Genomic DNA, 16,636 nt, shown 5'->3' on the forward strand with positions numbered 1-16,636 from the left:
AGACAGAAGTAGGAGGATCTCTGTGAGTTTGAAACCAACCTGGTTTATATAGCAAGTTTTGTGTCAATCAGAACTATATAGTAGGGCCCTGTTTTTCTACCCATAACCCCTAAAAAGGAAGCAGTTTTCTTCATTTCATCGTCCTCCACAGTGCCAAGACTAATTTGCATAACAATTAACCTAATCAATAGAATTCCTTGGGATGGGGACCTGGCCCAGCCATTAAAGGCTGTGCTCATAGCCAAAGGACAAGAGAAGTCCTCACAGACATTCTCACAGGCTGTCCTTAATCCAGATAATCCCTCACAGGTGTTTCCAGAGGTTTATCTCCTAGGTAATTGCAGATCTCATCAAATTAGCAACTGACACTATCACAAGTGTACCTCACTATAGTAGAGAATATAGACATGTGTACACATGTATGTGTGGGTCTGTATTTTCTCAGCTCATGATCTCAGAGGTCTGAATCCATGATCAGCCTGCAAACATATCACAGCAGGATGTGTGTTGAGTGAAGGCTTGGATTACCCAATAACAGAAGTCTAAGCATTTCTTAGCCACTAAATAAGTCAGGCATCATCTGGGACAAACAAAATATTATTGGACCTTCAAGATGTCCTTGTCGTTATTTTCTGCTAAAACTTTAGCATGCAAGTTGAGCATGCTCATGAGGTAAGCATGTCTCCAGATATGTCTGTTACCTTTTCTTCTTAAATTGAGTTCACCCTGAGCATGGTCACAAGTGTACTTTCTAACTGAGCATGCTCATGAATGGACCACCTTTATAGAAATATGTCGGCAGTCCCAGAATAAAATCCTCATGCTTTCCTTGGTTGAACAGAACATCGCTTTGGAACTAACTTCCACATTGTCTCTACCTGCTGCATGCAATGAATCTTCACTCCTTTATGTCTCTATTGTGCTTGTTTAGACTTTCTGTTTTTCTTTTCTTTTTCTTTTTTTGTTGTTGGTGCAGTGAGCTTTATTGATGGTATTCAAGAGACGAGGGCTCCCTGGGCCTCTCCTCCTTTTCTGGGGGTCTGAGGTGGAAACTGTCAGGGAGCTGATCAATGTCAGGGGCTGAATCAAGACAAGGACTCTGCAGCAGCCAAGGGCTTCTCTCTTGTGTCCTTGCTGCGGTGGGTGCTGAAAGGCTTCTTTCTCCTTGGAGGCCATGTAGGCCATGAGCTCCACCACCCTGTTGTTGTAGTTGTATTCTTTGTTATACCAGGAAATGAGCTTTACAAAGTTATCATAGAGGGCAATTTTAGCATCAAAGGTGGAAGAGTAGGAGTCACTATTGAAGTCACAGGAGACAACCTGGTTTTTAGGGTAATTCAAGATGCCTTTTAGTGGGTTCTCAGATGCCTGCTTCACCATGACGGACATCTTAGGGGTAGCATCAAAGAAGACCATGCCTGTTAGCTTCCCATTCAGCTCTGGGAAGACCTTGCCCATAGCCTTGACAGAACCAGTGGATATGGGGATGATGTTCTGAGCAGATCCACAACATCTTGCCACAGCTTTTCAGAGGGGCCATCCATAATCTTCTGGGTGACAGTGATGGCATGAGTCTTTTCACTATACCAAACTTGTCATGGATGACCTTGGCCAAGGGTGCTGTGCTAAACAGTTGGTGGTGCAGGAAGCATTGCTGACAACTTTGAGTGAGTTGTCATATGTCTCATGGTTCACACCCATCACAAACATGGGGGCATGGGCAGAAGGGGCAGAGATGATAACCCTTTGGATGCCACCTTTCAAGTGGGCTCCGACCTTCTCAGTGGTGGTGAAGATACCAGCAGACTCCATAGTATACTCAGCACCAGCATCACTGCACTTGATGTTTGTGTGGTCTCGCTCTTGGAAGACAGCCATTGACTTGCCGTTGATGACACACTTCCCGTTCTCAGCCTTGACTGTTGTTGAACTTGTCATGAGTAGAATCATACTGAAACATGTAGACCAGGTAGTTGAAGTCCATGAAGGGGGTCATTGATGGCAACAATATCCACTTTGCCAGAGCTGAAGGCAGCCATGGTAACTGCAAAATCTGCACTCCTGATGCAGGGACTCCGAACTGCTCCCTCCCCAAAGAGACTCACAGACCGCAGTTCGATGCAAAAGCAAGAGGCAGTTTATTCCGATTGCGATGGGGGTCGCCTTTTCAAGGCAGGAGACGACCCCAAGCATACAAAGCACAGAGTTTTTATACCTAAAAATCAGGCCACACATGTATCTTTACATTGACTAGTCAGCAGAAAAGACAGCAGTTTAGCTTACAGCTTCTTGCAAGGGCAGTCCTCCCTGCCCCGGGTTTCTTATCTTAAAATAAGCTCATCCTGTCTTCTGAGGAGGGCCATCTGGTCTGGCCTCTGCTCAAGGTTTAGTAGCCCTAATTGTCTGACTTGTTCTTCTTTCTTAGCTGGCCCTTATTCAAGGTCCAGTTGTTTTTCTTTCTAGTCTGGGATGGTCCCATTTCTCAGTAACCAGAAGTCCAATATAGCCAAATCCATTTACTCCAATCTTCACTATCATATTTAAGGGACAAGGCTGTCACTGCATGAAAGATGTGGCTGTCTCTGGAACAGGGAGGAGCAGAGAGCCTAGACTTTTTCACTAAGATGTGATTCCCTTGTGCTCAGGTACACAATGGATTATGAATGGAGAGAGAAATTATTTACAAGATTGGTGATATGCAAAGGGAACTATGGTTTTAAAGCCTGTTGCAAGAGTAGGATTATGAGAGCACACATTTTATGCTGTATGTGGATTCATTTGAATGATTTTCTCTCTTCTTTTTCATTGTTTATATAAGGTGGTAGTTGTTTCTATTATTTATTTTTAGAGTTACAGGACATAAAGGTAAGCTTGTGGCTAGACTAGAAAAAGGAATGATTCTTGCCAGGTAGGGACACAGCATTTAACGGGACTTAGGACTTTTCTCTGGGAGAAGTGGGGATGTTGCATAGCTTAGGTGGGGGTGTGTGTGGACACTGAGTCCAAGAAAGTGTTCCACAACAGGTAGATTCACTCTTCCAACCTCCAGTTTTATTTCTCCTTCTGAGAAATATTAAGAAGTTAAAACTCAATTTCCCAAACTCTCTTGCTTCTAGGTGTCTGGATGTATGTGTGGTTCTATCAGTTAGTTGTATTGGCGTGAACTTTTTCTGAAGGTGGAAGGGAGGTACACACCACCCACTGCGATAGGGCCCAGAAATGAGAAGTTCTAACCGGAGAGGGCGTTTGCAGTGGCCAGGCTTTACCACACACTTTCCGGCCGCCTGGGTTATTGGGATGTTAGCACTAGAAGCTCTAACTGCTCTGCTGAGGCTGTACCAGTCACCTGCTCCTTTGAGCACCTCAACAGTGGGAAAAGAAGCTAAAGTTCCAACAGCACACCCCAGTTTCCACTTCTCCAATACTTACTGCTGCTTTATCAAAATTTTATTTCTCTAATAAATCCTTAACACTGGGGATGGGTGTATGTCTGACTCCTTTGTCTGCTTTTGAAACTCTTCCCTCCTATTGGGTTGCCTTGTCCAATCTCAATAGGAAGCGTTTTGCCTTGTTTTGTATTGTGCTTTGTTTTGTTTCGCTGTCATTTCCTGGGTTTCTTGGAAGCCTACCTGCTCTTTCCTGAAAAGGAAACAAAGTATGTGGGGGGGGGGGGCACAGATCTGGGAGAAAGGGGATGCAGGGGAGCTAGGAAGACTGGAAGGAGGGGAAACTGTGGTTGAGATGTACTGTGTGAGAGAAAGATCTATTTTCAATAAAAATATTTTTAAAAGAAAAACATATACACTGAAATAAAGACCAACTGATGTATAACCCAAAGAAACACTTGCCTAAGTAAGAAGAGGCACATAAAATATTGTTTGTAATATAGCACTGAGTTTCATGTCTAAACATAAGAAATCATTGAGTAACTTATGACATATTTATGCTATGCTATCCATCCATTTAAAAGAATGAAGTCAATTTAAATTGCCCTTAAAGTCACATAATAGTCAGTCCTTAAAAGGGAAGTTACATAATAAGTTATGCCAAATTCAGAGCATTAATAATGTCTTCAGGAGACTTTAGGATGATAGCTGATAGTAGAAGACTTTGGTTTTATGTCTAATGATTAAACGTTTACAGTCAGAATAATATCCCATATTACTGGATGACATAAAATACAATGAATTATAAAATAATGAAATTTTGACTGTAAAAATAAAGCAATTATAAACAGTGAGAAATGAAAAATAAATGCAGAGAATTTCAAAAACACTGGAGCTACTCAGATGAGTATCTAAAGCCTTCATAAAGCCAGTTGGAAAGTCGCACATTGAGTGTGTAAAGGAGAAGACACAATGCGCACCGATGTTTATCTTGCAAAGGAGGGACTGACGACATGCAGAACATAATTTTTTTCTTGAAAATTAAACAGAAATTTAAGTTTAAATTGTTTGCTAATATAAGAAAATCATCGATAAAAATAAAAATCTGACCCATACAACAAATCCAAAGAGCAAAATAAATATGGGATAAAGTAGAAAAAGATTTTTCTAGGAAGGGTAAATATCAGAATTGACTCATAAGCCCAATAAATTTGATATGATTAAAAATTATAGCAAGAAATAAACTAAAATACTAATAGCAGTAATGTCATATATTACCTATGTAATGATAAAAGAACGAAAAATTGAAATGTTCTCCAGTTAATTTAAAATTATTATTTCTCTATGTATATTAGTATGTTTGAATTGAAAACAAGAAGTATGCTTGAACAATAAAGACCAATGCTGTTCATAAACACAGTTGTAAATGCTTATTTAAAGTATCATTATGCTAGCCCAATGTGACATTAATCCAAACTTCAATTGTTTCAAGTAATTCAGGATAGAGGCAAATTTACAATTTCACTTATACAATGAACTGTGCTTAGTACGAAAAAGCAAATGTATTGATGATCACCACGACTTTATCTGATAAAATTCAACATCTTTTGGGACCAAAAAGTATGCTCTTGCTGCAGTAAAGAGGATCTATTAAAAAGGTTGAAAACTAATCTAGCCAGCAAGAGACATTGATGGTAGCCTCCCTAAAATCCCCTACAAAGATTAAAACAAGAAATCAGCCTTTGTGTTACATCGTTCTGAAATTACCAAAAATAAAAAAAAAAATACAGAAAATACAAAGGAAATAAAAATGCAGAGAACAAAAAAAATCAGAGGTCAGCTGAGTGCCAGAGACACAAAGTGAATATATACCCTCCTCCTGGTGGCTTCAGGCACCTGTGTACACATGACACAGATTCACACACACATCAAATTATATATGCATACATGTGGATATGGATTGAAGTAGTTTGAAAACCAGTATGGCATTATAATTAATATATAGATTATGAAGTAGTTAAACAATGGTTATCTGGTTAAAAAGTATTAATTAGCACTCTGAGTTACTTACACAAATATTAAAATATAAAAACGTAAAGTAGTACTGATGACTATTAAAATTCTGTACTCAGAAATGCCTTATTGGCTGTAACAAAAGAAAAAAAAAACGTGTTTCTAAATTAAACTTCTACAAAATAAAAGGTACTTTTTCATGTGTGAAATGAGTCATTTTGAAGACGTCTTCAGGCTCTGGACCCATTGTTCTCTATATGTTCTATGCTTGCTTGTACTTGAATCCCATTCATATCTGTGTTCCATCTTTTATATAGCACAAACCCATTTGAAAGCACAGCTTTTATTTCACTTTCATGAGCCTTTTGTATAGTTGTGCAAGTTGTGTTGTGGGTTGCTTTGTGACTCTGTTAGTTGAAGTTCTAACCCTGGGCATTGTGGAATGAGTGAACCTGAGACATGAGGACAGCTGAGTGAGCAGGAAGTCATCGGAATCAGGTGAGCTGTGAGCGCAATGGCACCCCCCCCCCACCTCGGAAGGATGGGTCCACATGGGGATGGGCAGAGACTGGGGTGATGTGGCTCCAGACCAGGTGGCCAGGTGGCCAGGAAGGCTCTGTCCCCATGCCTGTCAGGGCAACCACAGCACTGGTGGCTGTTCGCATTCTTTTGGCTTTTGAGCTATGAGAGAATGAAATTCTGTTATTCCAAACCACACAGCTTCTGGTACTTTATTATAGCAAGCATAGGAAACAAATACAGTCACCTAAGTAAGTGGTGTGGCTTCACTGCTGCATGTACTAGCATGTACTACATGTAACATATATGGGGTCTAATAATTAGCATATTTCTATTCATCCATTAATATTTTGGAAATAAAACTCAACCATTCCCTATTTTCAAGAACACTTTCTATAACTTTCAAATATGATAGGTGTAATCTCCCTTCCTTTTAATTACAAAACAATTTCATTATCAGCCTTGTGCCATTTCCCACTGTGTATGGGTGTGTGTGGTTGTGTACATGCATGCATGGAAGCACATGTGTGGACCAGAGGTGAATATTGGGTGTCTTCCTCTGTCACTATTCATCTTACTAATTGAGACATGGTCTCTCACTGAACCTGGAGCTTACCAATTTGGCTAGACTGGCTTGCCATGAGCTTCAGAGATCTGCCTTCTCTGCTCCTTGGCTCTGTAGTTAAAGGTGTGCACTACCGTACCCATATTTTACATGGTTTTTGGTGAACCACGCTCAGCTCCTCATGTTTGTACAGCAAGTGATCACTTTACCAATGAGCCACCTCCCTAATTCCTGTTTTTCCTGTACTCATCTGAGCCCCTGGCCACTGCTGGCCACTTTCAGTCTGTGGATATTTCAAATTAAGCTATACAAAGCAAGGCTTTAGCAACTAGTGTTCTCACTAATCATAATGCTTCTAAGTTCATCCAAACTGCAACATGTACCAGCATTTCATTCCCTTTCATTAATAAATAATATTCCATTATATATTCTATACTACATTCCCCTTTATCCATTATTATAGTCATTTATGTTATTTTCTCTTTTTCACTTTTCCTACATTTGTACATAAGTTTCTTATAAATGTGTTTCCAGCTCCTTTGGCTATTGTGTACATAGGAGGAAAATTGTTGGGTGATATGACAACTCTATCTTGTTTCCTTTGCTGTAATTTTAGTTATTACTTTAGGAGCTGCTCTGAAGATTACAACTGACACCTTAAAATATAGTTCTTGGTATTAACTTATTTGAAAAGAACAGGGTAACCTACCCAACACAGATCCACTGTCTCCCCCTTCTTCTGTGTGACAGTCATCAAGCAAATTGCATTTCTCTTTATTTTAAGTTTATCAAACAATTCAGTCAGTGATTTATGCGGTCATCGTTTAAACCTAGAGTAGAAAACATGCACAAACAGAACTCTGCCCATATTGACACATACCTTCCTACATAAATACCTTTATTGGTGTTGTATATTTCTATATGAGTGTGTCTGCCATGTGTTCATTTCAGCTTGAGAACTTCTCTGGCGCAGGTATAGGAGTAACTGATTCTCTTGGGCTTTGTCTATCTGGAAATGTCTCAATTTTGATTTAAATTTTGGGAGATAACGTTGCTTGCTTTAAAACTGAATGTTGACTTTTTAAAAAAAAATATTTGAGTAGGCCATCCCACTGCTCTCTAGAAGCCATAGTCTGAGGTATGAAATTCGTTGTTAATGTTAATGGGATCCCATTGTATGTACTGGGTCAAGCTTCCTTTTTCATGCTTTCAAGATTTTCTCAGAATTTTAACTACTAAATGTATGTTTGTATCTTTGAGGGTTTTTTTCTTTTACATGCATTGGTATTTTGCCTGCATGTATGTCTGTGTGAGGGTGTCAGATCCCCTGGGACTGGAGCTACAGGCAGCTCTAAGCTGCCATGTGGGTGCTAGGAATTGAACCAGGATCTTTCAGAAGAGCAGCAAGAGCTCTTAACTCCTGAGCCCTCTCTCCAGCCCCAATTTGGAATTTTTTTTTATCCATTTTTTTCTTTAGATATTTTGCAACCCTGTTCTTTTTACTGTCCCTCTGGGGCACTCTTTTTATATTACTCATGTGTTGGCATACTGATGGTTTCAATAGAATGAAATCTCAATACCTGTTTATTTGGGTCCACACTGTTCTCTTCTGCTCCTCAGACTGGATAATTTCAATTGATTTGTCTTTAGACTCACTAATTTTCTTTTTGTTCGATAGCTAAGATCTCTCTGCTAAGCCAACCCACTGCATTATCTTTTACTTTTCAGTTCTAGAATTTCTATTTTTAATTATAGCTTCTATCCCTAGTGATCATTTATATAAGGTGTGACATCATTTTCATTCTTTCTTTGAAGTCTTCTTTTTTTTTTTTTTAACTTTTATGCAGTACCAGAGATCTAATTGAAGCCTGTCCATGTTTGGCAACATACCATACGTTAGCCCTTGGATTTTAGTTCTTTGATGAAAGACCATTTCTTTCTATGTAGCCCAAGCTGGTCTTAGACTCACTCTATAGCCCAGACTAGCCTCAAACTTGCCATCCTCCTGCTTCTGCATATTAATGCTTAGATTGCAGACCGGTGCCAGAATACCTAGTTCCCTGAAACTTTTAGAGACTATTTCCTTTAACTCTTTAAACATATTTGATAGATAACTTTAAATCTTTGCTTATATGTCTAACATCTGCACTTTCTTTGCTACTATCTAGGTTAGGCTTTCTATTATTGTGATAAAACACCATGACTAAAAGCTACTTGGAGAGAAACGGGTTTATTTCACCTTATACTTCCAGTTAACAATCTATTGCTGATAGAAGTTAGGGTAGAAATTCAACAAGGGAAAAAGAGTCTGAAGGCAGGAACTGAAGCCATGGACAGATGTTAGCAGTTTGCTCCTCAACAACTTGTTCACCCTGCTCTCTTATAACACAAGAACCACCAGCCCAGAGATGGCACATCCCATAGTGAACCAGGTCTTCCCACACCAATCATCAGTCAAGAAAATGCTTACAGGCCAATTCTATGGAGGCATTTTCTTGACTGAGATTTCTTCTTCCCAGATGACGCTCTTGTCCTCATGTATATAAACCATACTTGTTTCTGTTTTTGTTTGTAGATTTTGCTGAGAACCCAATGCTTACAATGATATCATGGAGCTGTTCAGAAAAGCAAATGAGCCCCGTCCCACACTTTGCTGTGGTTATTTGCAACTGTTTACTTAGCAGCTCTTCTGGCCTGCCTCTGTACATTTGTTGTCATGCAGCCACTAAAGGCCTGAGTTTCCTAAGGGTATAATGGGAATCTTCTTAAGTGCTGGGAGCCTACAGGCCTCCCACTCTTCATCATGGGGCTCTGAACACATTGTCACAGTACATCTCCGGTGCTTTGCTAGAATCACTGTGCCTTAAGCCTCACTTCCTACCTGCACAGGGCCTCAGTGTAAATCAGAGGTGGTGGTGTGGTCTTTTCAGGTCTTTACTGAGCAAGTGCACAACCATGCTATATGTAAATGGACTTCTAGGTTCTCTAGAATATATAAGAACTTTCCAAGCTGCCTTTGAATTCCCTTGCGGTCTTTGAATCAGCCTTCTGTGTTCTAATGTGTGTCCCTCTGTCAGGGAGTGGCAGTGTTAAACAATTTCAGCTGATCATTGTTGACACACTCCCTTGAGACAAGCTGAATACACAGAGCAGACTCTGAGTCAGGTCAAACAGAGACAAACCCTGAGAATGGAGCTTAGCCATGTGCGATCAGACACATCTTGATGCCCTGGGGACAGCGGTTTGGGAGCTGCTCCAACCTGGTGCTGCCACCCCCGCTTTGGTAGCTGCCAGGCTGCTGGTTCTCAGTTACCATGGATACAAGGCTGTTAGTTTTCAATGCTACTGTGGAGCTGGGGTGAAGTGGTGGGGCAAGTTAAAATGTCACAAAGCTCAATGGTATTTTCCAAAATGCAGCTGCTTTTCTTCAAGAGATGTTCCCTGGATCAGTAGAACCCTTTGGTGAATTTCCAGACACTTGTGGAATTCTTATGAGGAGTGGACTTCACAGGTTCTTCTCCATTCCAGATGTGCTTATGATATTTATTTTTTATTATTTAATTTTCTGACATATTGATTTGTGAGTTTCTTACTTATCTTCTTGATACACTGCAGATACAGGTCTGCAGTCTAATCTGTGCTTTGTGAGTGGCTCCAGTGGACTGCATCTGCCATTCCTCTCTGGGACTTCTTGTGCCTCAGTGTTTAGCTGATTAGTTTTGCCACAGAGACTGAAGCTTGAGACTTGGCCTGCTAGGTAATCAGCAATATTTATTGACTAAAGTAGAAGGGTGAGGGTGGCATTTCACGGCCATTTGGGACCAGTATGTACAACCGAAATGCTCCATTCCATGTGATTTTATGTTTTAACCACTAGAATAATGTGAACATACACTATTTATAAAAAGTGAAATGAAATACAAGTACATTCAGAAAATATCGGCTTTCATCTTTTCTCTTTTCTGCTTATGACAGCCTCCGATGGCAGCACTTGCTGAAGCCTGGAAATTCTCTGGGGGTTTGCATCCGTCCATATCACACAGCTATTTACATATGTTTGTGTGTGCAAAGACGGACAAATAGAATATTTCAGCTATGGGTTTTGTGGTTCTCTATCATTGCTACTTTAAAGGCTATATAGTATGATATAGCATGACAAATACTTCAACATTGTGCGCTATGAAATAATGCTGGGATGACTGGCTGAAGTCGTCGACACAGTCCAGAGTCACCTGAGGAGGGACTCTCTGTGAGGTTAGATGTCTAGGTCAGATTGGCCCACAGGCCAATCTGGGCATGTCTCTTGGAGACTATCTTGATTTTGTGAACAGATGTGGGAGAACCCAGTCAAGAGCAGGTGGCACCGTTTCCTGGGGTTGCATTCTGAACTGTGTCAGAGCGCAGAAAGTGAGCCAGTCCTAGCATGCACATGCTAACCAACTGCTCTCTGCTATTCACTATAGATGTGATGTGACCAGCTTTTCTGGCTCCTGTGGTGGTGACAGCCCTGCTATGATGGGACATTCTTGCAGCGATTATTAAACAAATAAACCCTTTCTCTCTTAAGTTGCCTTTGCCAGGGTATTTTATCACAGCAACAGAAATAGAAACTAAGACAACTGTAGAAGCATCTCTGTGCAGAAGTTGTGAGATGTATGTGTTTCTGAAAATCTGAATCATTCAAACAGCATGCATGGACACAAAGGTAGATAACATTTATAGGCAGGCATGTCTTTTCCATCCACAACAGAAATTTGACATTGATATTCTTTCTAATTTGGATGGTTGAATGATTTAAAAAAAATCTATCTTAAAGCTTTAGTCTGGATTTCCCTCATCATTTGTGCAATTGAGAACATTGTCATCTGTCCAACTGTCCATGTGGTTCATTTCCTTCAGTTATTTTCAATTTTATCTTATTGATTTGTATGTTCTTGCTATATGTTCTGAATGTTCATTTTTGCCTATAAAATATATCACAAGCATTCCTCAATCTTATTGCTATATCTTAATTTCCCCTGTGCCATCATTTCATATTTTTTTAAAAAGGTCACATCAATAGAACTTTGTATTTCTATAATTTCTGTCTCTAGACAGGTCAACCTTAGTATTTTAAAAATACTTCTGTGCTTCTGGGTTTTCTCATTCAGGATGATATTTTCTAGTTCCATCCATTTGCCTGCAAATTTCATTATTTCTTTCTTTTTAATTGCTGAGTAGTATACCATTGTGTAAATGTAAAACAATTTCTGTATCCATTCCTCAGTTGAGGGGTATCTGGGTTGTTTTCAGATCCTGGCTATTACATATAAAGCTGCTACGAACATGTTTGAGCAACTGTCTTTGTTGTATGATTGAGCATCTTTTGGATATATGCCTAGGAGTGCTATAGCTGGATCTTGAAGTAGTGCTATTCCTAATTTTCTGAGAAAGCGCCAGACTGATTTTCAAAGTGGTTGTACAAGTTTACATTCCCACCAGCAATGCAGGAGGGTTCCTTTCTCCACATCCTCTCCAGCATGTATTGTCACTTGAGTTTTTGATCTTAGCCATTCTAATGGGTGTGAGGTGAAATTTCAGGGTCATTTTGATTTACATTTCTTGAATAACGAAGGATGTGGAACATTTCTATGAGTGTTTCTCTGTACTTTGATATTCCTCTATTGAGAATTCTTTGTTTAGCTTTGTATCCCATTTTTAAATTGGATTACTTGATTTGTTGGTGTTTAACTTCTTGAGTTCTTTCTATATTCTGGATATTAGCCTTCAGTCAGATGTATCATTGGTGAAGATCCTTTCCCAGTCTGTAGACTGTCTGTAGACAGTAACCTTTACTTTTCAGAAGCTTTTCAGCTTCATAAATTCCCATTGATTGTTGATCTTAGAGCTTGTGCTGTTCGTGTTCTGTTCCGGAAGTTGTCTCCTGTGCCAATGAGGTCAAGGTTCTTCCCCACTTTCTTTTCTAAGCGGTTTAGTGTGTATGGTTTTATGTTGAGGTCTTTGATCCACTTGGACTTTAGTTTTGTGCAGAGCGATAAATACAGATATATTTGCATTTTTTCTACATGTAGACATCCAGTTAGACCAGCATCATTTGTTGAAGATGCTGTCTTTTTTCCATTGTATGGTTTTAGCTTCTTTGTCAAAATCAAGTGTCCATAAGTGTGTGGGTTTATGTCTGGGTCTTCGATTTGATTCCACTGATCCACCATTCTGTTTCTATGCTAGTACCATACAGTTTTTGTTACTGTTGCTCTATAGTACAGCCTGAGATCAGGGATGGAGAGACCTCCAGAAGATCTGTTATTGTACAGGATTGTTTCAGCAATTCTAGGTTTTTTGTTTTTTCCATATGAAATTGAAAATTGTTCTTTTAAGTTCTGTAAAGACACACATGGTATACACTCACTTATAAATTATAAATTAGACATATAATATAGGATAAACAAACTAAAATCTGTATACTTCAAGAAGCTAAGCAAGGAAGGCCCTGGGTAAGATGATCAATCCTCATTCAGAAAAGCAAACAGGATGGACATAGGAAGAGGGTAAAACAGGGAACAGGACAGGAGCCTTCCACAGAGGGCCTCTGAAAGACTCTACACTGCAGGGTATCAAAGCAGATGCTGGGAATCATAGCCAAACTTTGGGAAAAGTGCAAGGGATCTTCTGAAAGAAGGGGGAGATAGAAAGACCTGAAGGAGACAGGAGTTCCACAAGGAGAGCAACAGAACCAGAAATCCTGGGCTTATCGTTCTTTGCAGAGACCAATACTCCAACCAAGGACCATGCATGGAGATAACCTAGAACCCCTGCACAGATGTTGCCCATGGCAGCTCAGTCTCCAAGTGGGTTTCCTAGTAAGGGGAATAGGGGCTGTCTCTGACATGAACTCAGTGGCTGGCTCTTTGATTACTTCCCCCTGGGGTGGGGGTGGCAGCCCTACCAAGCCACAGAGGAAGACATCCAGTCCTGTGGAGACCTAATAGGCTAGAGTCAGATAGGGAGGACCTCCGCTATCAGTGGACTAGTGGAGGGGCATAGGAGGAGAAGAGGAAGGGAGGGTGGGACTGGTAGGAGATAAGGGAGGGGGCTACAACTGGAATACAAAGTGAATAAATTGTAATAAATGAAAAATACTTCTGTGCTTTCTTCCAACAATTTATAATATTTTCATGACTGTGTTTTTTCTATTTATGAATCTCAAGTTAACTTTCTAGAATGCTGTTATTTTGGCTCACGCCTGACTCTTATAAATATGTGGGTCTCATGGTGGTTGCATACTCATTTTTTCAAGAACTACAGAAAATTGTTCAGAAACCATTTCCTTAATTGTGTATCTTTCACCTCAGACAAGAAAGAGAACCTGTAGTAAAATTCAGATCCCATGTGGAGAGGCAATGCCTGTGGAACTACCTGAGTTTCACTGGCTCTTATGATCATCTGTGCCAATGGCATATTCTGTTATTAATATTAATATTCATTACAGACTTGAGGTGTGTTTTTGTTCTCTTCTTTCTCACAAATGTTTTGACTATTATTGTGCATTATCTACACTGTTCCTAGCTAAAATTCTGATGAAATTTTTGTTAACATGCAAAATTTTTACTTAGAATAGTTTTGAAATTATCAATAAATTGAGACAGCTTTAACATCTGAATCATATTGAATATGTTCATCCTGAATAGGAGAAAATACACACACATACACACACACACATACACACACCCTTTAACATCTAGAGAGTTGATTCTAAGACCAAACTTTGTAGATGCTCAACTCTATTAGACAATGTTACCTATTCACATTCTCACATCTACTGTAAGTCATTTCCAGATTATTTAAAGTACTGGCTATTATGTAATGTTAGTTATATCACTGCTTGAATTTCTTAGAAAACAATGACTAGAAAATAAGAGTTTTTATATATTCAGTATAAATGGTTTTCTCTAAAATAATATTCTTAATCCACAGTTAGTTTAACCTGTGTTTAATATGGCTGCTAATTACGGCTGTGTGTACACACACACACACACACACCTTGACTTACATACTGTAATTTTTTTAGCTTATTCATAATTCATTTTATATTAGTGTTTAAAGCACCATTGCTATTGCAAATAGTGTCCCTTTATATGCTTTCTCCTAACTGGTAACCATGCTTGTTATCTCTTCTGCATGGTCTTGGGCCCTTTTAACAGTTGTTAATTCTCTAGCAAGTTCTACTAGTTTTCCTAATGTTGTAATCAGTTTAATATTTACTATTAATTATCTTTTAGTAATGTTGCTGTTAGTCCTAAACAGCTGTATACCCAAATCACCACACAGAGACTGGGTTTATTTAGTTAACCTAGAACACAATGCTGGGCAATAGTTACTCCATCCTAAACCTCCAAGCCCTAATAGTTTCCTAACATTTAGATTATATTTGCTTTTTGTGAAATCTTAGGTCTGGTTCATGCTCCAAGTCCTCCAAGATCTCTCCTCCAGCTCAGTCTCCAAGCTCTCCTCCTGCCCTTTCTCCTCCCACTCATTTCCTGCCCTCTAGCTCCTCCCCTCTTTCCTGTCCTTTGGCTCCTCCCAGCTCAACATTGTGCCTAGTTGCTTTATTTGGAAGTTTACACCAAGTTGAGACAGGATGCTTAGGATGAGTATCCCAATGCAATATCCAGATTGAAACCAGAGAGTGGGGGGTGGAAATCAGCATTTGAATGAACAAGGGTAGGGTGTATACATAAAAAAAAAAAAAAACATTATACCAACGTCCTAATTACTTATGTAATATTTTCTTAATTTATTCCAACACTTTTCGCCTTTATAAAATGTTGCCTAGTGACAATGACATGTTGTCTTTGCCTTTTGATCATTTACGTTGGAAACAGTTTTACCGCATTGCACACAGATTGACTGTGAAGGTTTTAGACAGTTCTCTTCCACTCCTGGTCTATAAAGAATGTTTTAATAATTATGATGGAAGATTTAGTTTGATCTATCTTCTCATTTGTTAATGCAGTAAATTCCATTAATAGGAAGCAAAGTGCCGAATCACCTTTTGGTTCATAAGATAAAGCCGATTTGCTCATCATGTATTTTTAATTTATTGCTAGAATAGATTTATTAATATTTTATTTATGTACTTGCATCTATACATTCAAACTGGATTATAATTTTTTTCATTGCTATGCCTATCTTTGGGGTACTGCTAGCTACATAAAGTAAACAAAAGGGTTCTGTTTGGTTTACATTTTCTTCAGTAGTAGTATCATGTAATACATAACTGTTTTTTAGAACTTATCAACTCAGCCTATTGCTTTGAGAAATATTTCAATTAACTCCTCTCACTATCAATGTTAATGATTTAAACAAATTTGCTAACTTTAAGCTGATTGTTCTTAGGTTATCATTTATTTCATGCATATTTCTAAGTTTGAGGGTTTTTTTAAATAGAAAGGTATAGACCAAACAAACAAATTTGAAAAATTTGAAATAGATGAGCACAGGGAGATGTTAAAATGTCATTGTTTCTTTGTCCCTTACAATGGAAAAAAAAATCCCAGTAAACATGAATGCTTAGAGTAGCTGTTTCTTGGCTTTCTGTTACTATAACAAATATCTGAATCAGCTCATGGAGGGATGAGCCAGCTCATGGAGGGATATATAAACTCATGGAGGGATGGATAAGTGCATAGAGGGCTGGGTCAGCTCATGGAGGAGTGGGCCAGCTCATGGATGGATGGATAAGCTCATGGAGGGATGGGTCAGCTCATGGAGAGATGGATCAGCTTGTGGAGGGATGGGGTAGCCCATGGAGGTATGGGTCAGCTCATGGAGGGATGGATCAGCTCATGGAGGAATGGGTCAGCTTGTGGAGGGATGTGCCAGCTCATGGAGGGATGGATAAGCTCATGGAGGGTTCAGTCCATGATTGCTCAGCTATGTTACCTTGGCCTATGGGGAGGCAGCACACCATGGTAGGGAATACAAGAGCCAGCCAAGCTACTCACCTTTATGGAAGCTGAGATGTGAACACACAGAAGGAGGAAGAAAACAGACTCCCACAAGCCCCTTTGTAGACACACCAGTAACCTAAGACCTCCCACAAGGCCCACACCTCTCAAAGGCATCTGAAACAGAAGAACAACAACCATTAACA

At 39.4% G+C, this 16,636-nt stretch overlaps 1 pseudogene; it reads right to left on the bottom strand.

Moving 5' to 3' along the window:
• Positions 1–927: 927 nt before the first annotated feature.
• Positions 928–2,538, bottom strand: LOC129666574 (glyceraldehyde-3-phosphate dehydrogenase-like; annotated as a pseudogene).
• Between the last annotated feature and the right edge of the window lie 14,098 nt (positions 2,539–16,636).

Source organism: Psammomys obesus, unplaced genomic scaffold (genome assembly GCF_907164565.1).
Source record: "Psammomys obesus unplaced genomic scaffold, mPsaObe1.curated_primary_1811, whole genome shotgun sequence".
Taxonomy (NCBI): domain Eukaryota; kingdom Metazoa; phylum Chordata; class Mammalia; order Rodentia; family Muridae; genus Psammomys; species Psammomys obesus.